This window comes from Mustela lutreola, chromosome X (assembly GCF_030435805.1).
Source record: "Mustela lutreola isolate mMusLut2 chromosome X, mMusLut2.pri, whole genome shotgun sequence".
NCBI classification, from domain to species: Eukaryota; Metazoa; Chordata; class Mammalia; order Carnivora; family Mustelidae; genus Mustela; species Mustela lutreola.
This window is the reverse complement of record NC_081308.1, coordinates 130,579,922-130,607,702: the sequence shown is the minus strand read 5'-3', so window position 1 is coordinate 130,607,702 and position 27,781 is coordinate 130,579,922. Positions and strand designations below refer to the sequence as shown.

General features: G+C 46.4%; 1 pseudogene; it reads right to left on the bottom strand.

Annotated features, from left to right (window-relative positions):
- Positions 1–2,133: 2,133 nt before the first annotated feature.
- LOC131821364 (melanoma-associated antigen 8-like) lies at positions 2,134–8,535 on the bottom strand (annotated as a pseudogene).
- Positions 8,536–27,781: the final 19,246 nt, after the last annotated feature.

Here is a 27,781-nt window from a genome sequence, read left to right as displayed (position 1 = left end):
GCAAAGGGTCATCACGCAACCCTCCCTAACTACAAGCAGACTGGCAAGGTAGTGTCCCCTGTGTTCTGGAGGGAAAGCAAGACACACTATGGATGAATATTTAAGTTTCTCCCATGTATTGTCACACAGTAGGTGCTTAACCAAATACAACTATTATAATTTGTTATGACGACTGACTTCATTGCTGGAAGGAGTTTCTGAAGTCGGATTTGCCTTGGAATTCTTTGGGCTTTTCAAGCACCTCCTGTGTGACCAATACTTTCAAATACAGGATGGCATCTAATTTTCAAATGATTCTGTAATCTCAGCAGGGACTGCATTTAGTGGCCAGGAGACTACAACAGAGAGTTAGGTTCTATGTTGGGGGAGAGAAGGTGCTCCCTAGCTGTTCCATGGGACCCGTGATGAGCACCCTAGCCGGCCAGGTTCAAGAGTTCGGCAAAAGAGCACATAGGGGAATACCAGGGAAAGGCTGCTGTAATTTGGGGAAGTGCTAAGTCTGGAAAAAATGCCAGTGCCTGGGCAGTCAGTTCTCAAAGAACTCTGGGGCTCAGGCAGAAGAACTCTAGGTTATTAAAGCCCACAGACAGTACCCAAATCCTGTTTGATTCTCATGGTCACCTTCCTTCCTTAACCCAGGTTTTAGTACCTTTACACAGCATCCTTCTTTTTGTCACTTCGGAGATACCATGCTGTCCTCAGGAATGATGTAGGACTCAATGTTGTCCATGGGCTGCGGTGGGTGGGAACATGAATTCAGGCGAGGGTTCTAGTCTCTGCCCTGTCACTCACTAGCCACGGGATCCTGGGGAAATGACCAACTCCTGCTAGCCTCAGGTTCTTTGTGAAGTGAGTGGGTTTGATAAGCGCCATCTTGTAGGACTGCAGGAATGGATGTAATATATGGAAAGTACCTTGCACAGTGCCTGGCACATATTGGAACTTTGATGAATGGAAGTGATTTTGAATGTTGCTTTGATCCCAGAACCTTACTCTCTCTCCTCTGGGATATTTTTTTGTTATCCAGGTCACGTTAAGAGAATGTGCAGTTCAATAGGACACGGGATAGCTAATTAGCCAAAGAAGGCACTATATAAATAAAACTCAATCCATTTTCTAAATCAGAGGATATGTGTGGGATATATGAGAATATGTGTGGAGTTCAGCTGTAAGGGAGTTGTCCCAGCTGGCTACAGTACAAAGCTCCTATAATTTGAGTCAAAGACCAGCTCCTTCCCTCCCTCCCAGCTGCTCTTCCACCCAAACCATTCCTTTAACTCATTTCTCCCCCACCAAAACCTAGACCTTGCTTACTTACAGCTGTCCAAATTACACCAAATTACACCCAAGATAACCAAACTAAAATGTCTGTTTAATGCAGTGGGTCCTGGATTTCCATGGTCAGGAACAAGAGTGTCTGTCTAGAGTCTTCTGGGCTCCACTTCAAAGGAATATCACTGTATTCAAATGATGGATATAAAATACCTACTCTGTGTACTGTGTTGAACTGCACTGGGACGAGAGTACAGGACACCTTCCTTTCCTGCCCCAGGAGGAAATTTCTCTCTGGTTTGTCCATGATCCCAAAGGAACTTCTCAGAGCAATTATCCATTTCAGACTTTGCTCCCACCCCTAAGGCACCCTGTCTCCAAGTAGGGCCACTGTCATCCCCCTTCCCCTGGTTTACAGTGATCAGCTGCACAGAAGGAATCATAATGAGCAGACATCTTGAGCCACCAGGCCAGGGGCATTTCCACTGCAGTGCTCTTCCTGGGAGCAGCACCCCCACACCCTTCATCCCCAGGTTCTGTAGGTCTCAGGGCACCCCTCCCTACTTTCCTGCCATGAGTACAGCTGCTAGACAGTCACCTAACTGTGGGAAGAGTCCTGCTTCTCCTAGTGTCCTCACTGCTCACCCAAAGGGCCTTTCAGAGAGCAGAGCTCAGCCCATGTCTGGGAATCAGTGAGCCATAGAGCAGAGCTCCCTCTGTGCTGAGAGGATGTTTCTCGTCCTTTCTTGAAGAATCAAGTGAATGCAGGAGCAGACCTCTATGTTACTTTTGCAAAATGACAGTTGAGAAGGAATAAGAAGCAAAAATGAACAATCTTTTATTTCTGTATTTCCTGGCCCCATCACTTGATTCCTCCACTCTTTTGCCTTTCCAACAAATTCCTAGGCCAATGCCTTGTAATTTCATTCCAGAACCCAAACAAGGAGGGAAGATCTTTTTGCAAAATGACAGACAAGAAGGAACAAGAAACAAAAACGAACAATCTTTTATTTGCCTATTTCCTGACCCTGTCAATAGACTACTCTGTTCTTTTGCCTTTCCAACAAATTCTTATGCCAATGCCCTGTAATTTCCATTCTAAAACCCAAACAAGGAGAGAAGGTCTCCCAGCTTATTTCCAGGACATAACAAAACTCTTAAATCTTGAACTGGGTAATTACAAATGTTGTGCGGTGGGTGTCACTCACATACTTAGCCGCTGAAGCTGGTTGAACCTTCCTTTCTAAGGAATAACATTTCAGAACTTCCTCAAGAAAACCAAGCTCTGGATGTGAAGTCACTGTAGAGGGCAGCCTCCAGAGAGGCTCCTCCCCCTCCTTTCTTCTCCCAACCCTCCCTGGCTCTGCCCTGCTTTGAATGTACAGGGTGCTCTCTCTCTACACACACACACACACACACAGAGGGAAGAACCATGAAACAATCTCACTTCATGCCCAGCACCCCGCAGAACAAGCTGCCAACCCTGCCAGAGCCGAGACCGCACCACAGCCACCCCCAGGGCTCAGGCACCCTCTTCTTCATCCCTCACAGCCTCTTCAGATGGGGCCATGAGGAAACCGGCAGCCCGCGATTGACCCGCAGCAAATACTCCAGCACCTGCAACCTGCTGGTTTCCGCGTGGGCCCTGGGACCCCACAGGAACTCGTAGCGGGCAGGGTCACCGCCGAGCACCTGCCGGTACTCCAGGTACCCTTCCTGCACCCAGACGTTGGTCAGGAGCTTCCGGGGCTCCCCGTAGATGATGTGCTCCTCGCCGGCATACACCCCCATGACCCCCAGCGCTTCCCACACCACCTCCTCGGGGGCACGGTCGCCCTCCAGGAGGATCACCCCCAGGAGTACCACCAGGAGGCCGGTCTTGGGCGGGCCCTGCTCACCGCTCAGCATCGCATCACAGGTGAGACCCAGGACGGTGACCAGGACGTAGAAGTGCTCGCTGGGGTCCACTTCCTTCACATCCACACCAAAGACCAGCTGCATGCACTCGGACGCCTGGCCCAAGATCACTGGGAAGTAATCGTGGTAATCCTTGCTGACTATCTCCAGCATCTCCGCCTGGCTGGTTGGCTGCTTGGTGCGAAACTTAAGGAGCAGGAACTCCACCAGGTCAGCCACTTTCATGCGGAGTTTCTCCTGGAGAAAGGGCTGAGTGACTTCCAGCTCCTCCCAGGTGCTCAACCCCCCCTCATCTGAGCTGCTGGAGCCCTGGTAGGGCTGGTTCCCAGCAGTGGTTGCCATGGCAGTGGGGGAGAGGCAGGCATGCTGAAGGCTCTGAGGAGGACTCAGGGACCCAGCAGCAGACCTGTTGTCCACCGGAATCAGGAACAGGGCAGAGCAGGAGGAGGAAGGGGAAGAGGAGAAGGAAGTACTAGTATTAGAGGGGGAAGACGAAAAGGAGGAAGAGGAGGAAGGAGACTGGACCCCCTCCTCTTCAGCCCCAGACAGCTGTGCATTCACCAGGCCCTGGGCCTCTCCCGGGTCTTCCTCCAGCTTCCAGAGCTCACTCTTCTGACCCAGGGGCATGGCGTTCGTGTTGGGCTGAACCTGAAAAGAGATGTGGGTTGGCCTCTCAGAGTACAGCCCAGCCAACGAGGCCTGGCATCCCAGAGCTGACAGTGGGCTGCGTCGGCTTGGATGCCAAGGGGTTCCCTCTGTGTTGGGATGGGCGAGCCCCTGGCTCCATGCTCGGAGCATGTACCTTACCTCAACAGCTGGCCCTCACCTTCTCCTCTTCTGCTCTGTGACCTCAGGGACTCTTGCCTCACACCGAGGACTCAACTCCTAGTTCTTGAAGCCCCTGGAGGAGAAAAGGAGGAGGAACCTCAGAGTGCAGACTGCGAGCATGGCCCTGGTCCCCCAGTGCACACGGGACGGCTGGGTCAGATTCTGTGAGGTTGCTGCCAGGAAGGCTGGGTGGTCCCCTCCTTGGCCTCTCAGGGGACTGCTCTTTCCCTTGGTGGGGCCTGCCCCCCCACACCCTGCAGGCCTGAACCCAAAGGGACCCAGCGAGACCACACAGCCCTGAGACTCCACCAAAGGTAAGCGAGAGGGCCCACATCTAGCCACGCCTGCCAAGGTCTACAGGGCTCGTCATGGATCTCCAAGGATGGCCAAGCTTGTGGTTCCATCTGTGCTGGGATAGGTATACCTCTCCGTCTATACCCTGACTCCACAAGCAACCTAGGAAAATTACTCTGTCGACCTGAGGACACCGTTCTGGTGCTGAGGCCTCATCTCTGGGAGAAAGCAGAAGGAAAATTGAGGAGACATCACTTGGCCCACCAATCCCCTGTCTCCCCATGGCTGACAGAAGTGTGAGGGCAGGCCTGGGCCTTAGGGATCCTGCTGTGGGAGGCATCTCACCTCCACCTCCTGCTAGGGCCAGGACCAGGGCCCCTGCCTCTTCCACTGACCACAGTCCAGACCCTCAGGCACAGACCCTCCCCTCCCAGAGCCCAGGGAATTGGGGCCGAAGAGGGGCTCAGCCCGACAGACCCAGCCTGGGTTCTCAGGACGGTCAGGTAGAGCTGGCCAGATTTCTGGGCCATCCCCTCCTCGTCCCAAGGGGTGGATTGGGAGCCCTCGCTCCTGCCTCGGGGGCCCCCACATTGACTCTTGCTAGGTCCAGGGCCTCCTGTGTGTCTCCCAGGTGGGCTTCCTCAGATAACCTGATTCCGACCTCTCCCAGCATGGCCCTCGCCTCCCTGAGAGCTCCCAGAGGACGGTGAGGAGCCACCACGTCCATGTCCGAGGGTCCGTCCCCCACCGTCAGCTTCCAGCAAGATCCCAAAGGGCTGGCAGTGCGGACCGACCCCTCTGTCCTGGGATGGGGATGCCCTCGGGCTCCCGGGAGGCTAATCCTCCTTCTGGCCAGGGCCTGGTCTTCCACCCACCCCCAACCTGAGATAGAGGCCATGTGCCCCTCGGCCCGAGACCTCACTCCCCGAGGTCTCTCCACCTTCCAGCCCATGAGACAAGTGAGCATGCCTGCCAACTTGGGCCACCGCTGACCAGTCCTCCCTGGGCTGCCAACAGGGCACGGCCGGACTCCGGGCCACTGGCTTCTTTGTTGAGAAGGTAGGATCGGGTACAGCCAGTCCTGACCAAGGGTTCTCATCCTCTCTCCCAGAAGGACCTGAGACCCTCCTCCCCACCCCATGCTCCTCTCTCTCTCTCTCTCTCTCTCTCACACACACACACACAGACACAAACACACGCACGAGCCCTCCACACCCCAGGCCGTGTTCCTTCTCACCACAGCCCACAGTCTCTCACACCCAGATGTGGACATCAGGACAGGCATGGGCTCCTCCTACACTGGGGCCTCCTCTCCGAATTGAACATGCTGGGGACCAGGATGCCTCAGTCCTCCCTCTGGTCCTCTCCTTCCACCACAGCAGGCCCACGGTCCGCCCGGGAGGTCCTGAAGCCCGATGCTTCCACCCAGACCCGCGTCTCTGGGAGACTTGGTGGGAATGCAGGGCTCGCCCGATGTGATCATCTGTCCCTGGGGCCTCCTGGGACCAAACGTGGTCTCTGTCCCCGATCCTGCAGTCCTCCTTGCAGGCCTCGCCTTTCCCCCAAGCCACACACGGTCCATCTCCCCCCTCACGCGTTCTTGAGGCGGTGCTCCATCCTTGTGACCACCGGTCCTCAGAGGCCCTGAGTCTGAAGTGGCCACCCACGGCGTGGGATCGCCCACCCCAGGAGCCTCCCGTGGCTGAACCAAGCCGCGGTCCAGCGGGCTCCCTGGGGACTCCCTCAGGTCTTCTCGCCTCGAGCCCTCGCGGGTCCCGGGCCTCTCCTGTCTGCTGTCCCGGGGCCGGGGCTCCCACACCAAGGCTATCGCTCCCCTGAGCCCACTGGCTCAAGCCTGTGACCACGATGTGCAGCGGCAAAGCCCAAGACTTCCCAGGGCTGACCGCGGGGGCTGAGATGGGGCGTCCGGGTCTCTCGGGCCTTCTTCCCCTTTCCAACGGGGCTCCCTGGTGCCTATGCCTTTGTGTGCTGTACTGCCCGTGGATCGACTCCTGGACCCCAGCGCATCCAGCATCCGGGAGACCCAGCTGGGCAAGTGAGGTACACAAACACGCACATACGAACACAAATGAGGAGTCCGTGTCCTACACTAAGACGTCTAGGGGCTGCCTCTGGGTTGGGGTCCAGGGTCCCTCAGACCTCCCTCTGCCTCCTCGCCGTGAAGCCCAGCAGCACCTGCCCCCACGTGTTTGCCCACGCGAGGGAGGCCCTCTTCCTTCTGCAGAGGTCCCCAGTCACTAGAGAAAGCCTGAGGCGCGAGTCCCACCCTAGGGGATAGGAGACCCCATCCCGCCCAGATGCCTTTCTAAACTGACCCTGGGAACCCAATGCTGTGAGGTCCCCCCTCTCCTGCCTCAGGGTTCATACCTTGAATCCCATCCGCGCCTGAGCCCTCCCCTCTGACGCCCTGAGATCGGCTCCTTACATCAGGCGCTTTATCCCCGAGAGACCCGGATGCGGAAGTCCGGACTCGCCACGTGCTCCCATCCCCCACCACGGACCTTCCCTGACTGACTCTGGGCTGGGGCCCTGGGTCCCTCAATCCTCCTACATCCTCACCATAAAACTCAGCAAGGCCTTCTCCCGCCCCTCTACCCCACTGAGGGAGGCCCCACTCCTTCTGCCAAGGCCCCCAGTGTCTCTGAGACCCGGATGCACCAGTCCCACCCCAGAGGCTACTAGTCCCCATCACCCTCAGGTGCCTTTCCAGACAGACACTAGGGCCCGAATGCTGTGAGATCCCCCCTGTCCTGCCTCAGGGTTCATACCTTGAATCCCATTCGCGCCTGAGCCCTCCCCTCTGACGCCCTGAGATCGACTCCTTACATCAGGCGCTTTATCCCCGAGAGACCCGGATGCGGAAGTCCGGACTCGCCACGGGCTCCCATCCCCCACCACGGACCTTCCCTGCCTGACTCTGGGCTGGGGTCCTGGATCCCTCAGTCCTCCCTCTGCACCCTCACCACGAAGCCCAGTATGACCTGCGCCCGCCCCTCTGCCCGCCTGAGGGAGGCCCTGCTCCTTCCACCCAGGCTCCGAGTCTCTCCGGAGGCCCCGAAGCCCCAGTCAGGCCACCTGACCACTTGTCCCATCACTCCAGGGCGGACTTCCCGGAATGGCCTTGGGAGCCGACGTGGGAGAGGTCCCCTCTGGCCTCCCTCAGGGTTCATACCTCGAATCCCATCCGCGCCTGAGCCCTCCCCTCTGACGCCCTGAGATCGGCTCCTTACGCCAGGCGCTTTATCCCTGAGAGACCCGGATGCGGAAGTCCGGACTCTCCACGGGCTCCCATCCCCCACCACGGACCTTCCCTGCCTGACTCTGGCCTGGGGTCCGGGCTCCCTCAATCCTCCTACATCCTCACCATGAAACAAAGCACGACCTGCGCCCGCCCCCTACCCCACTGAGGGAGGCCCCGCTCCTTCTGCCAAGGCCCCCAGTGTCTCCGAGACCCGGACGCGCCAGTCCCCACACACTGGCCAGGTGTCCCCATCCCGCCCGGGGGCCTGCCCGGACTGGTCCTGGGGCCGACCTCAGTTTCGACCCCTCTGTCCTGGGCTCCCAACTCCCTCGGTCCTGCCCCCGCTCGGGCACGACCCCATCCCCCCTGACCCCCCAGGGCCTCCCTGGGCCGCGGCCTTCCTGACCCGGCATCCTCGCCCTCCGACCAAGGTCCTCAGCCCCCTCGGACCCCCGAGGCACCTTTCAGCCGACGCCCCCTGTGGCCACCCTCCCCCGGGGCCCCAGGGTCGGTCCGCGGCTGGGCTGCGGTGGGGCTGCAGCCCTCGGGGCCGCACCGATCTCCCTCAGGTGCCGACACCCGCTCCAGGGGGGGGGGCCTGGGCCCGTCCTTCTGGGGACCCGTGCCCCCTGCCCTGGCCCCGGCGGGAAGGGCTCAGCCGGACGGCGCTGCCCCGGCCCGGGGTCTCTCGGGGCTGCCGCCATGGCCCCCTGGATCCCGGGGGTCCCCCCACGACCCCCACTCGGGGCACCGTCAGGGCAGGGTCTACCTGCACGCCTGGCTGCCGGGCCTGGGCTCCTTCCCTCAGCCAACCGGACTCCGGCTTCCCGCACACAGGGCCTCGCCTCTCTCAGGCCTCGGAGGCGGAAGTCGGCGCTCGACACATCCGGACCCCAGAGGAAGGGGTCCCCTAGGGCTGACAGCACCTCCGCGGCGATGGGTCCCGCGTGGGCAAGGCGGGAGCAGGGGAGCGGGGAGGAGGGTCCCTCGGTCCTCCCTGGGCGCCTCGCCTGCCCTCTGGCAACACTGGGCCGCCGCTGACCGCAGACCTGAGCCCCAGCGGGATGGTTGGCGGGGCTCGTGCCGCACCTGCTCCCGGGGCCCGGGGTGTCTCAGGGCTGCGGGCAGGGACACAGTGCGCTGGGACGTGGGACCCCTCGGCCCTCACCCAGGAGGCCCTCCTCTCCCCTTGTGGGACACACGCCGTCACGGGACAGATGCCTGATGTGCACCCGCAGTGCCCGTGACCGGGAGGCAGGGTCGGAGGAGAAGCGCTCCTTCCAAGGGGTCCCTTCGCCAGCCGCCAGACTTCAGGAACAGTCTGAAGATTTTATAAAAACATTGAATCTACTGACGAGGCTGAGCAGCTGCAGAGGTTTGGGGTTCGGTCCCAGGGTGTTTAGGGTTATCCACTGTTTCGGGGTCCGCTGCAGTGAGTTTTCCTTGGTCGTGCTCGTTCATCCTAAGAAACACACTGTCCGCCTCTACCCGGTGTGTGTACTACATATGTGTATATATGCATGCTTGTTTATGTTCTATGTGTATTTATGTGTGTGTAGACTATACTTATTTTATGAAACTACATTCTCTTACTCTAAGTGATTTACTTTGATAATCTCTCTTCTATTTCTACTCTGCCCTTTATATTCTATGAAAATAAGTTTTGAAAAGTCATTCCTCACCCCTAAGGTGATTTCCGGTGCTAATTAGCACAGACTCTGGAGTCAAATGCCTCAATCGCTCCATCTTTCCCTCTGTCCTGATAGTTTGCCAGGGCTATTGGCATGGATGCTCTGAGAACCCGCCTTAGACTTATACCAGGAATTAGGGCAGAAGTGTAAAATCATTTCTCCTACCCATCCTGTCATCTGCATCTGTGCAGCCTCCAGTACCTCCCCTGATACCCCTGCTGTTCCTCACACCCCAGCCCCAGACACAGGCATCAGCTCAGCACTATTCATCTCCTGCAGGATTTTCTCCTGTTTTGTTGTTTAAATTTTGTTGTTGGTTCGCCTTCCCCCTCTTCCTTCTCTAGTCTTTTGGATTCAGTTTGGGAAGCAGAATTCAGCAGTCTGAGGTTAATTGTCATCTTGCCAGCTACGTGGTAAGGTGCTAAATGTATAAATTATTTCATCAGAATTATATGTTTGCAATATTCTGGTCCCCGTTAATGAACGTGGTATACTGGTCCATTTATTTGGGACATCTTGTACCTGAATCTATCAGTAAACTTGAGTACTTTCTTGTATACTTAGCTATATTTGTACATATATATAAAACTATATAACTATATGTATAATAATTATATTATATTAATAATTATATTATTATAGTATATAATATGTATACATATAGTTATATAGTTTTATACATAGTTGCATAGATCTTGTACATTTTTGTTGGGCTTCTTTATAGGTAATTTTTGGATTTTGTTGGTATCATGAATGGCATATTTTCTATTACATGTTCTAATTAGTTACTGATTTTGTAGGGCAGAGCTGTGTATTTTGCTATAATACTCTTTCATACACTATCTGAAGTCTTATCCACTTGAATATCCCACATGTCTAGTCCTTTAACTTTTCAAACTAGATGATTAGATTGTTTTGAAACACTCTCTTTATTTTCAATATTCATATATCTTATTTATGTGACATCCATAGCTCTGGCTTTGTGTTCCAGTACATTTATGAATGGTGGAGGTGGAAGTATCTATGTAAGTATAGTTTCTGACTCTAATGGGAATGCTTCTAATATTTGACATTTAAGTATGTTTAGTGTCTAATTTTGGAAATGGAAGTTCTTTTTATTGTAAATTCATCTTGAATTAAGTTAAAAGACTTTTTCTTGGAGCACGTGGGTGGCTCAGTCAATTGAGCATCCAACTCACGATTTCAGCTCCATCTCCTCAGCTTCCTGTGCTCAGCATGGAGCCTGCTTGGGATTCTCTCTCTCCCTCCGCCCCTAGCCCTCCCTAGTGTCTCTCTCTCTCTCAAATGAATAAATAAATATTTTTTTTAAAAAAGACTTTTTGTTTACCTACTGATATGGTCAAATATTTTTTATTTCCTCTAATTTGTTAATGTAGGGAATTACAATTGAAAATTATTTTCACCCTTTAGACACAGACTGTTCATTTAATTCATTGCTGTGTTGAATATGCTATTAATTTATTTGAGATATTTGCTGCTATATGAATAACATGGCATAAGTATTCTTTTTGTGGTATGTACACATTTGGTTTTTGAATCTAGAATACCTAGACTGGGAGAGTAAGTTAAACAGTTGCCCATATTTCCATAGATTTGGAAGAGTTGATGTAAAATGGAGATTAATTTTCCCTGATATTTTGTAGAATTGTCTCCCAAAACTGCCTTTCCTGGAACTTTGGAGGGTAACTTCAGTTTTGAATACAGTTTCAGTTTGTATTGTTAAGGGTTTTTATTTCTGTATAATATGGGCCAATTTGCTCATTTCCCCCCCTAAAAAGTGATCAGTTTCATTTAGGATTTCCAATTTAATGACATAATTATTATAATGAAATATTTTCTTATAGAAACTTTAAAATACATAGAGTAGTAGAGAGAATAGTATAATGAACCCATTGTACCTGATCCTCAGCTTCAAAAACCCAAATACATGGCCAGTCTGGTTCCAATTATTTCCCCACATACCCCGCATCTCAGCTGCTGGAATAATCATTTTATGTTTAAGTATTTCAATATACATTTCTAAAAGATAAAGACTTTAAAAAATAAACCATAAAGTCAATACAAATATCATTTCAAAAAATTGAATGTCATTAGTATCATTAAATATCCAGTTATTTTTCATATTTACCTGAAGGCCTTATAGTTTTTAAAAAATTTTGAGTTGTGTCAAAATATGATTTGCAGGTGTGATTGTTCATTAGTTTCTTAAGTCTTTAAAAATCTACAAATTCCCCTAACATTATATCTTTTTCCTTACAATTTTTTTGTTGTTGTTGGAAAAAAGAAAACAAACCAAGTCTTGTGTTTTGTCTGGTTTCTTAGTGTAGATTTTACTTAATATAACACCTTGGTGTCCTTTAACATGTTTTTAGTGTGTTGTATTTCTTTTAATTAGTGATTAGAGGTATAAGCTTGATCAGGTTAAAATGCGTGTTTGTTTAATTGTCGTTATTGTTGTTTTGCAAGACATTAGGATTCACACATTGTTTGGTTGTCTCTCTTTGTGCCATATTGGCAGTCATTAATACTTATTATCTTTATCCATTAATCCTTTAGAGATGGTAATTCTCACATTCTCTCTTTCTTAGTTTATTGGCTGCAATATTTCTACATGTTATGTTAACCTTAAAAATAAAACAGCCAAGTATTTTACCAGCAAAAATGGATTTATTCGGGAATAAAAGAGAATTGCAATTTAGGACGTGCAAAGTATGGTGAAACCACAGGCTATGCTGGAGAACGAAGGAGGGGTTCTCACTTTTATAGAGAAGAGGGGAAAGTTAGTAGGGCACTTACGAGCAAAAAAGCCTATGGGAGTAAATTAGGAGTTTGAAGTGTAGTGGCTTTTCATTGGCTAAATTGTGACCTTCTCTTATTGGCTGGGCTGTTGTCAGGGGATAAGGAAACCTTTCTTCCTCTGCGGGGATAGTAATGTAGTAGCTGAAGTAGAATCTACTTGCAAGGCGGGGCTCTTACTGTTGGCTCTGTAATTGACCTAGACTGGTAGGGTGTGAGAGCTCCCCCTACTGGCGTTCTGACTCCGTTGTAACCGAAGTTTCTCCTTCGTTTTCACAGAAGAAATCTTTTCTTGTTCACATCCACCATTGGTTATACTGAAGGAAAGATATAACATATTTGTAGTGTTCTCTTACAACTTTTAAACATCTTCTGCGTCTCTATGTTGTACAATTTTATTTTACTTGTTTATTTGTGCTTTTTTCTTCATTAATTGATCATATTTGCAAAAGGTGTTTTGTAAGTATTTTCAAAGAACTGGCTTTTGTTATTTAGCTCTAATGTTATTTGTTTCATTATTTCTGCATTTATATTCGTTATTTCTAACTTTCCACTTCTTTAGGTTTATTATAGTCTTCATTGTCTAGCTTCTTGAATTGCTTGGATGTTTTAAATATTTTTTTCATACATTCGAGGTTATATATTACCAGCTAACTATCATTTAGACAGTATCACACAGGTAGTGTTGTATAGCTTTATGTGTATTACTTTTTTTTTTACAAGTTGAATATATCACTCTATTACTTATGATATTAGACTTTTTTCAACATACATATACAAAAACTGGAGACTATAAAAATTATGTTTATTTATTTATTTTTGTTAAGACAATATTTTAGAGCAGTTTAAGGGTCATTTCAAAATCAGGGGAAAGGTGTAAAAATTTCTCATATTCCCACTGTCCCCACACATGCATAGCCTTCCCCATTATCAACACTCCTTACAGGAGTGGTAATTTCCCAAGTGTTTTCTTTTTAAAATTCCAGTTACTGTAATTATTCAACTGTGGTTCGTTCTTTTATATATTTTCTATCTCTTTATTGAAATCCTCATTGATTTTTTCCCATTCTTCTCTCTAGCCTCATGGGTATCTTTATGATCATTACTTTTTTTTTTTTTTTTATCAGGCACATTATTTTTCTGTTTTATTTAGCTCTTTCTCTGAGTTTTTTCTTGTTTTCTCTTTTGGAACATATTTCTAACTCCCCATTTTGCTTGATTTTCTGTGTTTGTTTTTATGGATTAAGTGGAACAGCTATTTTTCTTCAACTGGAAGGAATGTTCTTGTATAAGGTTGTTCTGTATGTTGTCTGTGTGTGCTTGGTAAATTTGCTGGCTGGTTGGAGCTGAGGTTGGCATGGGCTGGAGGTCCTGGGGTTTTCCACATAGAGGGCGCTCTATCAGGACAGCTAAAACTGAAGTGGATGCAGGTCAGGATATCCTAAGGTTCTATGTGCTGAGGGAACTCCAGCAGGACATTGGAAATGGGTGCAAGTTGGAGTATTTCAGGGTGCTCTGTGCAGGGGGTGTCTTGGCAGAGTGGCTGGAGCTGATGTGGTGTGTGGACCAGGAGGTGCTTGAGCTATTTGTGCAGAGGATGCCGTAGTAAGATAGCTGAAACTATGGTGGGTAAAAGCTCAGGGGACCCAGGGCTCTATACACAGAGGGCATGCTGAAACAGATGTGGATGTAATTAGGGATGTTTCTGGACTCTCTTCACAGAGGGCGCCCTGAAGGAGTAGCTGAAAGTAAGGCAGGATATAGGCTAGGAGGTACTGGGGCACACCATGCAGGGGGCATCCTGGCAGTGCAGCTAAAGCTAAAAAGGGCACAAGCTGGTGTGGTCCCTGGGCTCTTCATATAAAATGTGCCCTAGCAGGACAGCTGAAGCTGAATTGGGTGCAAGCCATGGTGTCCCAAGGTATTTAGGGCAGTGGGTGCCCTGGCGGGGCTACTGAAGCCAAGGCCAGTGCAGGTGGACATGTTCCAGAGTACTCATGTAGGGGTGCTCTGATGGGTTGGTTGAAATTGATGCTGGCACAAGCCCGGGGGTCCTGGGGTGCTCCTCTTAGGGGACACCCTGGCAAGGTGGCTGGATTTAAAACAGACATTGACTGAGGTATTCTAGAGACTCTGTATCAGGGGTGCCCTAGCAAGCCATCTGAAGCCAAAGTGTGGGCCTGGAGTGTTCTGGGGTGTTTTGTGTCTGTGTCACCTTGGCACGGAGGCTGAGGCTGTAGTGAACACTGACTAGTGGTGTCCCAGTGTTCATTGCCCTCTGACCACGTTGGTGGGTCAGCTGGGATTGGTGTGGGCTGGGGCCTGGGGCTCACTGAGGCAGCAGGCCAGTTAGGGTGCCCAGGCTATGCACTGGTCTCTCATTTCAAGATGGAGGTGGAGGCAGAGTGTAGAATGTGTCTGTTAACCCCTCCCACCTGGGGAATATTCCAGCAGCTCCCCTGCAATGGTGGAGTTCTAAAGCTGACTCTTACTTTTTTAAATTTAAATTTTAATTTTTTAAAGACTTATTTATTTTATTTTAGGAGGGGAGGGGCAAAGGAAGAAAGAGAATTCCAAGCAGATTGCTTGGGAATTCTTGTCTAAGCACAGAGCTCGTCTCGGGTTTGAGCTCATGACCCTGAGATCATGACCTGAGCGGATATCGTGAGTCTGGTGCTCAATGGACTGAGCCAGCAGCAACACCAGGGCTGACTTTTTAACGTGCTAGTTGATATTTAAGATTTTGGGTTTTTAACGTAAGAAAATAATAATATAAAGTAATTTTTAAAATCAATAAAAGGAAAAAAGGCAAAAAAGAAAAGACAAAATGAAACTTAAAAAACATGACCAAAACCAAACCAAAACCAAACCCCCAAAACAAAACAAAACCCCCTCAAAACCCCAAATGACAACAAACCCCATGGCTTATTTTCTGTTCCCCAGTGCTACTGAATCTTGTGTGGGCTTTTAGACTCTGGGCTCATCGTAGTCTCAAACTCACTGTGATGACCAGAACTGCCAGTTATGACATTCAGACCTTGCTCCCTTCTGGGTTTTTTAAGCTGGAGTGGGAATGTCAATGTGTTTTTTCTCCAGTCTTTCTGACCTGGAGAGTGTTCCCACAGCTCTTCCACCATTTGGCAGAGTTCTAGTGGTTGTCTCTTTTACATGCCAGTCGCTCTATTTTTATTTATTTATTTATTTTTTGCTAGTTGTTCTTTTAAACTGTGGCTTTCTTTCTTTTTTTTTTTTTTTTTAAAGATTTTATTTATTTATTTGACAGAGAGAGAGATCACAAGTAGGCAGAGAGGCAGGCAGAGAGAGAGGAGGAAGCAGGCTCCCTGCTGAGCAGAGAGCCCGATGCGGGGCTCGATCCCAGGACGCTGAGATCATGACCTGAGCCGAAGGCAGCGGCTTAACCCACTGAGCCACCCAGGCACCCCTAAACTGTGGCTTTCTTTCTATACCCAAGGACACAGGAATCCGTTCCCGGTCCCTCAGTAATACCCCTCTCCACTGCTGTCCTCAGTGTCAGGGGTAGGGATTCCTTTCTTACTGTCTCTCCATTTTCTTGCTATTCTCTTCTGTAGTTCTACTTTTGGTTGTGCAGAAAATATTCAGTCAGCCGTCTATTCTTCAGGAGGAGTTCTCCAATTAACAGGTGTAATTTGGTGTGTTCCATTGAGGAGTTGAGTTCAGGGTCTTCTTCATTGCCATCTTGGACCCAACAGTTGTTTCAAAACTACCAATTTTAACGTGTATATCTTTTTTGTTAAGGTGTTTGTTAAGGTCTTTGGCACATTTTAAAATCAGGTTGTTTTCTTAATTTTGAGTTTTAGATGTACTTTTAAATTTTGGATAATGGACCTTTATCAGATATGCCCTTTGCAAATATTTTTTCCTAGCCTATGATTTCTTATCTCATTCTCTTGACATTGCTTTTCATGGAACAGAAGTTGTCAATTTTAATGCATTCCAGTTAAATCAATTATTTCTTTCAGATTGTGCCTTTGGTGTTGCATCTTAAAGGTCATCGCCATACCCAAGAGTATCTAGGTTTTCTCCTATGTTATCTTCCAGGAGTTTTATAGTTTTGCATTTCACACTTAGGTCTGTAATCCATTTTGAGTTAATTTTGGTGAAGGGTGTAAGGTCTGTGTGTAAATTAATTTTTTCCATATAGTTGTTTAGTTGTCTAACACCATTTTCTTAAAAGTACTATCTTTTCCCCATTGTCCTGTCTTTGCTCCTTTTTAAAAGATCAGTTGACTATATTTGTATTTGTCTATTTCTGGGATCTCTATTCTGTTCTTTTTTTCACCAATACCACACTCTCTTGATTACTATAGTTTCATAGTAAATCTTGAAGTTGGGTAGTGTCAGTTTTCCAACTTTATTTTTCTCTTTCAATATTATTTTTGGTCTCTCACATTTCTTTCTGGTTCTTTCTTAATTGTTTTTATTTCTGATTACATTACCTATCTGATTTTGCATGCTGTCTATCTTACCCATGAGAGTCCTTAGTGTATTAATCGTAGTTATTTTAAATTTCTGGTCCAATACTTCCAATAGCCCTGCCACATCAAATTCTGATGCCTCCTTTCTCTCTTTAAACTGTGTTTTTGCATTTTGGTATGCTTTGTAATTTTTTCTTAATAGCTGGACATGATGGTCTGGATAGAAAGAACTACTGTAAATAAGCCTTTAACACGGTGGTAAGACATTTGGGGAGAGGAAATTTTCTGCAGTCCTATGTTAGATCCCAGTATTTTAGTGAGCTTGTGCATCTGGACTGTGAACTTCACAAGAATTTCATTCTTTTCTCCCCCCCTTAGGTGGGACAGGATGACTAGAGTAGGCTGGAGTTGAGTATTTCCCTTCTACAGTGTGGAAAGCTAAAGCTAACTGGAGTTGGGTATTTCCTTTCCTGTTGGTCAGTTATGCTCTAATGATACCCCAGCAGGTTAGGCTCCTGTTAACTGGGTTCTCCAGAGGGCAGGCCTTATTGAGAAGAATAGGGTGAGTGCCTGTGTGGCTCAGTTGGTTAGGTGACTGCCTTCAGCTCAGGTCATGATCCTGGAGTCCCAGGATCGAGTCCTGCTTTGGGCTCCCTGATCAGAGGGGAGCCTGCTTCTCCCTCTGACCCTCCTGCCTCTCATGCTCTCTCTCCTTCTGTCTCAGATGGATAAATAAAATCTTAAAAAAGAAGAAGGAGGACAGGGTACTCTGACATATTTCAAAATGGTTCTTTTTTTGCCCCCTGCCAGAAGCATGGGGGGATTTTTCTTGATATTTACTGTGGGAACCTGGTTGAGCTCTTAGAGTAAATCTCACAGTATTTTGGCCCCCCACTCAGTGACTGCCCCCTGGAGTTTTTAACTCTATTCTGAGCCTCTAGTAATTCATCAATTACAGTTCAGGTAATCCCAGAACTGGTTCCCACAATGGTTTCCAGTTATGGGCCTCTGCTCTGGTAAGTTTTCAACCTCCTGTAGTCACCTTCCTGTCTCTCCAATCTTAGGGACCGTGTTTGCCCTGTGTCCTCACCTCTTGTATACAAGAAGAGTTGTTGATTTTTCAGTCTGTTCAGCCTTTTCTCATTTTTAGGAAGGAGAGGCAACTTCCAATTTCCTTACATGTGGAGCTGAAAACTGAAAGTAAAAATGATTTTTGAGAATGCTGTGAAGAGGATGAGAGAAATAAAATGTCATTTAGAAGAGATTTCATGGAGGGACACCTAGCTGGCTAAGTCAGTCAGGATGTGCCTCTTGATCTTGGGGTCATGGGTTCGAGTACCACATTGGTGTGGAGCCTACTTACAGGTGGTTTCAGGGTCCAGGGTGTTTTGTTTTGTTTTTGTTAGTCATAAAGATAAACATATTTAATTGCTGGCCACATAGTTTGTTTATCCCTGGAATACAAAGAAATTTGACACTAGAAAAATCGATCAGTATAATTAGCCTCATATAACAGTCAGGGATTGTCCAGAAAAATAGAAACATTTCTAAATACTTAACACAGTGAAAATTTAATACAGAGGACTATTTACACAAGTGAGGAGCCAAATGAGGGAAAGTTGGGGAACCCAATAAATAGCAACATGAGAAAGTCAATCTGACCTCCAGGGTGAAAGGACAAAGAGAGGTGGTAGTGTTACTACAATCTAAGTATTGGATTCAATAGGCTCTGGAGGCATAGTAGGCCAATGTGATGGTGGCAGGACCCATAGGGAATATGTAGTCATTGAAGGAGAAGCCACTTGATGCAAAGGAAGAAGGAGAAAAAAAGTTTGTCTACCCTGGGTTCTAATCTCCTGCTGGTGCCTCCAGTTGGCTGCACTAAAATGGTAACCAAATATTGGTGAGCTTAAGGATCATAGCCTTCAGGGGTCAGCCCCTGTGTAATTGAGGGAAGAGCAGGAGAAGAATGAAGGATGAATCTAGGAACAAATAGGCTCAGGATTGTCTTACCATATTAACAGATTGAATAAGGAAAATAATATTTAATTTGATAAATAAAAATAATTAATATCTGCATCCAGTCATAATAAAAAGAAATGCTAATCCTAGAGCATAAAGTGTGTTTTTGTGAGTCCATACTGATGTAAATGAGTGTTTGGTAAATAAACAAATGGGAGAGAACAGGTACATCTCCTCATGTGGGAGAATTACAAATTGTTTATGTAGATACCCCCATTCAAGGCAAGGGAGCATAGCTCTTCACTCCTTTAAGTGTGTGCTGTACCTAGTGTCTTCCTTCCAAAGAAAGCACAATGTGGAAAGGGTGGGGGAGAAAATAATTTTACAGTAGAGAAGCCTGAAAAATTTGACTTTAGCCAGGTGATCAAGATTAACATAAACTCTGATGTCAAGTTGGTAGTATGTACCCTTGATATGATGTCATGAGAGTAGCACTTTCTTTGTGTTATTCCTCCCTAAAACCCATAACCCCAGTATCTTTATGAAAAAAAATCATCAGAAGAATTCCCAGAGTGTCATCCTGTAATATACCTGACCAGTAGTCCTCAAAGCTGTCAAAGTCACCAAAGTAAGGAATGCCTAAGAAACTGTTATAGTCAAGGGTATTGTAAGGAGGCATGATGACTAATTGTATTGTGGGATCCTGGATGCGATTCTGGAACAGAAAAAGGACATTAGATAAAAACTTAGGAAATCTTAACAAAAAACCAAGGAAATCTGAATAAAGTGTGAATTTGTGTTATTAGTATTATAACAATATTGGCTCATTAGTTGTGACAAATGTACCATGTGAATACAAGATGTTAATAAAGAGGAAACCGAGTATTGAGCATATGGGAACTCTTTATACTATCTTTGCAACTTTTTAAAAAAGATTTTATTTATTTGACAGACAGAGATCACAAGTAGGTAGAGAGGCAGGCAGAGAGAGAGGAAGGGAAGCAGGTTCCCCACTGAGCAGAGAGCCCGATGTGGGGCTCAATCCCAGGACCCTGGGATCATGACCTGAGCTGAAGGCAGAAGCTTTAACCCACTGAGCCACCCAGGCACCCCTATTTTTGCAAATTTTTTTATAAATCTAAAACTATTCTAAAATAAAGAGCTTATTAACAAATGAATAAGAGGGGAATTTTAGCCAACTAGAAAAAGGATATATATGAAAACCTACAGCAAACATCATACTTGAATGAGGAAAAGTTGAAAGCTTTTAATTTGAAATTGGGAACTAGACAAGGATACCTGCTGTTATTTCTATTCAATAGTTTGATGGAAATACTAGCAAGTGCAGTAATGAAAAGCAGAAAAATAAAAAACATAGAGATCAGAAAAAAACAAGAAATAAAGCTTCCATAACAGATGATTATACTGCCTGCAAAGAAAATTCAAAAGTACTTTCTGGGTTTAATATCAATATACAAAAAGTAAACTTTGTTTCTACAGCAACAAACAGTATGAAAATGAAAGTAAGAAAACTGTAAATTTGAAACCTATCATACTAAAGTATCAGCCACCAAGAATAATTCTAGCCAAAGAATGTTTAAGAACTTATGGGAAAAAATACAAAAATGCTATTTAGATAAATGTATGAAGAAATACATAAATATAAAATAAAATATCATGGTTATGAAGATTCAACAAGTTAATTCTCCCTAAAATTAATCTATAGATAAACTGTATTTCTAGTACAAAGCCCCAAATCTGTGGGTGAAAGTGTATTTATGTGCACGTGTGTATGAAACATGACACAGTGATTCTAAAATTTTTTTTTAAAGATTTTATTTATTTATTTGACAGAGAGAAATCACAAGTAGACAGAGAGGCAGGCGGAGAGAGAGAGAGGGAAGCAGGCTCCCTGCTGAGCAGAGAGCCCGATGCGGGACTCGATCCCAGGACCCTGAGATCATGACCTGAGCCGAAGGCAGCGGCTTAACCCACTGAGCCACCCAGGCGCCCCTGATTCTAAAATTTAAACTGAGATGCAATAGGCCAAAAATAGCCATGGCAGTCTTGAGATAATAGAAGGTAAAAGGAGTTACACTGCTAGATATGTAAGAATTGTTAAAATGCTATAGTAATTAAGTTTTTGGTGGATGCAGGGGTTGACAAATAGGCCAATGGAAATGAATAGAGCCTTGAAACAAAGACTCTTATTATAGGCCCTTGATTTATGAAAATGGTATAATTTCAGAGCAATGGGAAAAGGAAAAGTTTTTTTATTTGAAAAGTCTTTCAAATAAATGACAACAAACAATAGAATATCCACATAGAAAACAAAATACAACTGGAACCTTCCTGTCACCACACAAAATCAATTGCTGAGGAATTAAAAACCTCCATTTAAAGTTGTTATTTTAAAAAACTTATTTTTATTAGTTTCAGAGGTAGAACTTAGTGATTCATCCATTGCATAGAACACCCAGTGCTCATAGCATCACGTGCCCTCCTTAATGCCCATCACCCGGTTACCCCGCCCACCCTCACCTCCCCTCTAGCAACCCTCAGTTTGTTTCCTAGAGTTCAGCGTCTCTTACGGTTTGTCCTCCTCTCAATTTTCATCTTATTTTATTTTTCCTTCCCTTCCCCTATGTTCATCTGATTGTTTCTTTCTTTCTTTTTTTTTTTAAGATTTTATTTATTTATTTGACACAGAGAGAAATCACAAGTAGGCAGAGAGGCAGGCAGAGAGAGAGCGGGAAGTAGGCTCCCTCCCGAGCAGAGAGCCCAGTGTTAGGGCTTGATCTCAGGCCCCTGAGATCATGATCCAAGCCTAAGGCAGAGGCTTAACCCACTGAGCCACCCAGGCACCCCTCCTCTGATTGTTTCTTAAACTCCACATATGAGTGAGATCATATGGTATTTGTCTTTCTCTGATTGACTTATTTCACTTTACATAATATTCTCTATTTCCACCCAAGGGGTTGTGACAAGATTTCATTCTTTCTGATGGCTGTGTAATATTCCATTGTATATATATATACCACCTCTTCTTAATTCATCTGTAGATGGACATTTGGACTCTTTCCATACTTTGGCTGTTGTGGGCATTGCTGCTATAAACATTGTTATAAAAATATTCAATTGCATATATAAGTATACATAACAGCAAAATGATCCTTTATATATTCTATCATCTGGAGAGCCAGCAGTCCTGTTCAAGTAGGATGTGGATTGTGCTGGAGAGGAAAAGACTAAAAGAGGCTGGGGATATTGGTCAAATCAGTAACAAAAAGGGTGGAAATTATATGAATTAGGGAATGGAAATCGTAGCTTCTTTTGCCCCTTTGTGGCCAATATTGATGGCTTTGCCACCTTCATGGGCCTTTGCTTTCAAAGAGCAGGACCTGGTACTCAGCAGTGGCTTGGGAGAAAGATACCTGGGCCAATAATCTGTTTATTCTGACTCCTACCAGACCAATATTTCTTCTGATCTCTTGAATTCTGGAGAGTATGTCTTGACACAATCATACATGTGTGACTTGACAGTACAATTTCAGAGATTCATGGCAATGAGATGTTGGGATGACTACAGACACCCTGAACAAGCCCAGTAGTCCTCTACTGACTTAGAGTCAGTGCCAGGTTGTTGACATGTGATGGGAGCAGAGTCCTCACTCCCTCCTTACCTGGATTAGAGAGCTCTTGCTAGGGGGAAGGACTTGGAGGTCTTAACCCCACTACTTTTCTGCTCTGGTGAAGGTGACCTGCAGATCCCATTGTCTTGCAGAAATCCCTTCTTATAGACCTCTACTACTGGGGATTTGGGTACTTAATGGAGTAATGGAGGGGTCTCTCTCCTCCCTGAGGTCAGGGGTACTCTAAGTGGGGAGAAGATAGGAATCATGTAATGATTCCACAGTGGTCAGGGAGCTACTGGGAGCACCTCCTCTTCTACCACATGAACTACCACAGTCTGGGCAGGATGGAAGTGTCTAATAAAGTCCCTCCACCATAAAAATAGGATTTGAAGCTCCTAATTGGAGATGCTTCAGGTTCGCTGTCTTATTCTCTAAGAATGGCATCATCCATAAATAAGGCCATAAGGTCATTAGGTGAGGAGACCCCTTAGGAGGAAGAAGTTCATTTTGGTCATTTGATTCACCCATGGATAGCTGAGCCCATCCCATTGCTGCTCCACCACTTAAATTTTTTTTTTTCTTTATTTAGCTGCTCTCACTCTTGACAGGACTCAGAGAAGAATTCAGAAACATTCAGAAATCCCGAGATCCCCTCTCTGATATGAGGAATTTGAGAGGTAGAGTGGGGGGGCTTGGGGGGTAAGGAGGGAAAAAATGAAACAAGATGGGATTGGGAGGGAGACAAACCATAAGAGAATCTTAATCTCACAAAACAAACTGAGGGCTGCTGGGGGTTGTGGGGGGAGGGATGGAGCGGCTGGATGATGGTCATTGGGGAGGGTCTGTGCTATGGTGAGCGCTGTGAAGTGTGTAAGCCTGATGATTCACCGACCTGTACCCCTGGGGCTAATAATATATTATATGTTAATTTTTTAAAAGTATATGAAAAAAAAGTATTAAAACATTATATGCTAATTTAAAAAAAAAAAAAGAAATCTTGAGATCCCAGAAGACGTTCACTTGTAATTTTGTCAGAGATTTCAGTGGAGGCTTGGGTTATCTCCAAGTCTACTTTGCTCAGGACCAAGTCAGCCCAGAGTGGGTGAAAAGACAAATTGAAGTCTTGTCCATAGAAAGGGGGAGGTACAACTTCCTCCAGCGGTCAGAAAGCTCTCCTTTAAGAACAGCAAACACTCTGATGATTGGCAGTGCTTTGGAATTTTAATGTATGTTGCTGGTTCCTGTGTCAAAGTTAAAGATGAGAAGACTACTACAAAGGAGGGCATAGGTATCTCTGAGTTGGAAGAGGAGCAAGTAATATTCCTACAAAGATCAAGAGAAACCCCCAATGGTTGTCATTAGTACTTCTCAGTGATAGGTTCACCTTTCCTGGGTACATAGCAAACTAAATGTCCTGGATCTTTAGAGTTATGTCAGGCTATAATTTCTAGTTAATGAGTTGTGAGTACATGTGTATTCCTGATGTGAGACCCCACCCCCAACTTTCCTTTCCCTCCACTACAAAGATTGGAGAAGCACATGCCAATGATCCCTCTGTCAGCTTGTCCCTGAATGGCTACCATGAGCAGAAGTTCCCCCGATGATGTGCATTGATACACAATACGAGATGGAAATAAAGATATTTTGGGCTTAAGTTACTGGGATTTGGGGGCTGGTATCATAAGCAGCACTCACCTAGCCTTTCTGCGTGGATTATCCTATACCAAATTGGGCATTACATGGTTAGCCATTCTCAGGTGGTGAGATGGGGCAGAGTCCCTTCTACATACAATTTTGCACCTAACCAAAGACCCTCTGTTTGTGGTTTGGCATAGGCCAGGGCTCCAGGACATCCTCCATCCCGGCACTCTCTACAGAGAGGATTATGCAGATACTTTGACAAGGAAAGTGAGACCCAAACTTTCTGTCCACTGTCTCCAATATATTTTTAACCTCTGTCCCCCCACGTGATATTAAAGGGAGACTTTCTGAGATGTTGATTTGGTTTTTCTTAAAAGATTTTCATTTATTTATTTGAGAGAGAGAGAGAGAGGCAGAGGGAGAGGGAGAAGCAGACTCCCCGCTGAGCAGAGAGCCCCATGTGGGGCTCCGTCCCAGGACCCTGGGATCATGACCTAAACTGAAGGCAGAGGCTTAACTTACTTAGCCCCCCAGGCGCCCCTAAGAAGTTGAATTGTAATGGAAATAGAGAAATCTAGAGTCAAGGATGCTGAAATGCATTCTGTTGCAGAAAATCTTAGGTTGGCCATGGGAAGAGTTCATGTTCAAGTTCTGGCACCTGTGCATTGGGTGGAGTCCCTGCGCTGTTTTCAGACCATTGGACAGGAATGCATTTAAATCTTATGATAAATAGTTCCTTATCCCCTAGTACTTTTAAAAATATCAGTATAAAATGCACTTAAGATTAAAAAAATAAAGCAAAGCTGCCTCAGTTCGGTATTCCTTACTAATTTTCTTGAGCTTCCGGTCAGGAGGAGAGCTTAAGAGAGACCTGGACTGGGTAAGCAGTACCAGGGCAGTACCAAGGGGCCCCAGGGAGGCCCTGCTAGGGCTTGGAGTAAGCTGAGCCAACACGGGAGGCTGGGAAGAGAGGCCTTGCCAAAAGCCTCCAGACATCGCGGCAAGGGCTCTTTTGCCCTAAGGGAAGCTGTAAACGGAAAGGGAGGCCGCACCCCTCTTCCTCCACCCTACCCCTTAAGGTAGTTGTTCGGTCAGTGGCCAGCAAGTGACAGTAGGAACATTGAAGGGCAGCAAGCTCCACTTGGGGTCGCTGGCCACCTTCAAAACCTAACTTGTTTAAAAAAAAAAAAAAAGACAAAACCTGACTTGCGGCAAGAAATTAGCCTGCAGAAAAGAACTCAGTAGCTAACAGTAGGCTCCAGGTATACTGTGAAAACTCCTCCTTACCTCCAACTGCGTTTTCTGCTGTGTGGACCTGTAACAACACCAGGCCCCTCCCACCACGGGCAGATCGGCAAAGCAAAGTGCCCAGAAGGCACTGCTCTTCTGGCCTCTTTGGGCACTAAAGGGATCACAGAGGAGGAGACATCAGGTTAGGGGCTGTGTTGCAACTCCCAGGGTTTTCATCAAATGGTGTTTGAAGGTGGAAGTATCAGCAGGATGTTTCAATGTGACTTTACAAAGTTTTATTATTATGTTAATTTTTATACTTATAGCAAGAATTACTAACAAACTGTACTCACTGGGCCAGAGACCCTCGTGGTACCTACACTTGTGAATTCATTGGCCAGCCAGGGACCTCAGCTCCAAGTTCTAACTATGGTCAGGACTCTACAAAGTTTTTAAAACGTGAGCATGCCCTCGTCCCAACCCCATAGGGCTTTCTTGCTCTCTAGTTTGTACATCCACGTTGGCAAAAGAGATTTTTTTAAAATGTTCCTAATAAAGATTCCCCTGCCAATGGAAATAAATGTTCACATTATATTTTGGCACTACGATGGCTTGACTTGTTTCGCAGTTTTTGTTTTACTTATTATTTATTTATTTTCTATCATATTCAGTTAGCCTGCCTATATAGTACATCATTTTTTTTTTTTATTTTTAAGATTTTATTTATTTAACACACACACACACAGAGCAGGGGCGTGTGCATAAGCAGGGGGAAGCAGCCAAGGGAGAGGGAGAAGCAGGCTTTGGGTCTCGATCCCAGGACCCCAGGATCATGACCCGAACTGACAGTAGATGCTCAACCGAATGAGCCACCCAGGTGCCCCTTAGTTTTTGATGTGGTGTTCAACGATTCATTAGTTGCATATAACACCCAGTCCTCATCACAACATGTGCCCTTTGTTTTAAATGATTAAAATGGCATGTGTGAAAGTGTAAACTAATATCAACTGTACATTACTATTTCCACTCTGCTTGAAAACCATGGATTCAAATATCTTAGGGTATGAGCAGGTCAGTGTGCAAAGCCTTGGGGAGGCAAAGGTGAAGAACAGTGGAAGCCAGAGGCTTCCTGGGCCCAGAAGGGTTAGTCCTTTCCAACCGGACAGAGAGGAAACACAATAACCTGTAAGTATAATTGCCACTACATGTATTTATTTTCTCCTTTTGACTATTTACAAACCTTTATTTCAGCATACTTTTCAGAAGCATAATTTTATGTTTCTTCACGTTTTCCTTCTTTGAAGTCTGGACTGGTCAAGGTCTTTTTCATGCAAAAATGTACATTTAATGAGGGCAAAGAGGGAATTGGGTCTTCGGGGGAATCTCTGCTGTTCTGTACCCTTCTGCAGGTCAGGCCAGTAAGACACATGGGTCTCGGTCCTCCTCCTCTCCTGGTTTCCTTGAAGACCTCCAGGTTTGTGGTTTTCCTGTAGTTCATCTGCTTCAGAATGGCACTGCCTTGCCTATCTGAACTCTCTGGCTGCCCAAAGTCAAACACCACAGCCAGTTTCACTACACTCGGGCTCCTTCAGTTCTGCTGATGACTCCTGACCCCAGGGATACAGTCCGGCAAGATAGAGCGGGTGCAAAGTCTCACACATGTTGAATTAACAGAGGTGACCCTGACCAACTAGGGCTATTTTATAATTGAAATATATCAGAGAGACACTGTAACACCCCCCCTACCCTGAAAACCCAACACTGATAATAGAGATTTCATATTGATCACAGGACACTACACAACAAACACAAACACACTGCACTTTCAATAGAACAAGTCACGATTTCCTTTGATGCTCAACACCATGGCAAGGTACCATGCAGGTTGATAGCTTAGCAAATGCATTCATTAGTTAATAGCTCAAAGGGTTAGTTCTTTAATGTACAGAAGAAACCTCATTAGGAATGGCCACAGTCTCAGCAAAGCTCAGTTCTAAATATGCAAAGACATTACAGCCTTGCTATTAACAAGATGACACAGATTGTAAGAATACATTTTACAAGCTCCAGTAAGACCCAACAGATCATCCGTTCTCTCTGCAAAGGCACACGTCCTTACAATAAGGTAGTGGTGGTGAAGGAATTCTAGGGGCAAAGACACATGGGTCTCATAATGGGATAATGGGATAGCCCATGTGAGAAAGAGGAAAGATAGGTAGAAAACTGAAGTGGGGGTTGCTCCATCCCAGACTCAACAAGACCTTTCCTTCTGCCCGAGCTCCAAACTATCTCGCCCCCAAGCACCCTCTGATTGGCTGGGGCTGAGAACGGCTCTGCACTTCTGGAGTTACTTGGTATGAGGTAAGGAGTGGGGCGGGATGTAGGCAGCTGGCTGAGGATAGGGCTGACAGCGACGCTGGTGACAGAACACACACGGAACACAACAAGGGGAGATCTGGCAATTTTCAGGCTAAAATGACCCAGTCCATGAGAAACTCAGAAGGTTCAAATTTCTGCACAGGTGTCATTGCCAAACCTCCACCTCACCTTGACACATAACCTCACACAGTGTGAGTTGCAGTTGAGTTCAACTGTTTTCATTGCAGCACTTGAGGGCAAGTTGTTCTTTTTAAGGTATAAATATTTTTATCTAGCTACATGGATCTACAGAGATATTTACAACTGGCCTCTCTGCCTCTCTTCTGGGCTTGAAGCCTTCCCGTGCATTGCCGTGAGACACATCTTCAAACCTACTTTGCAGTCCCCACGGCTCCA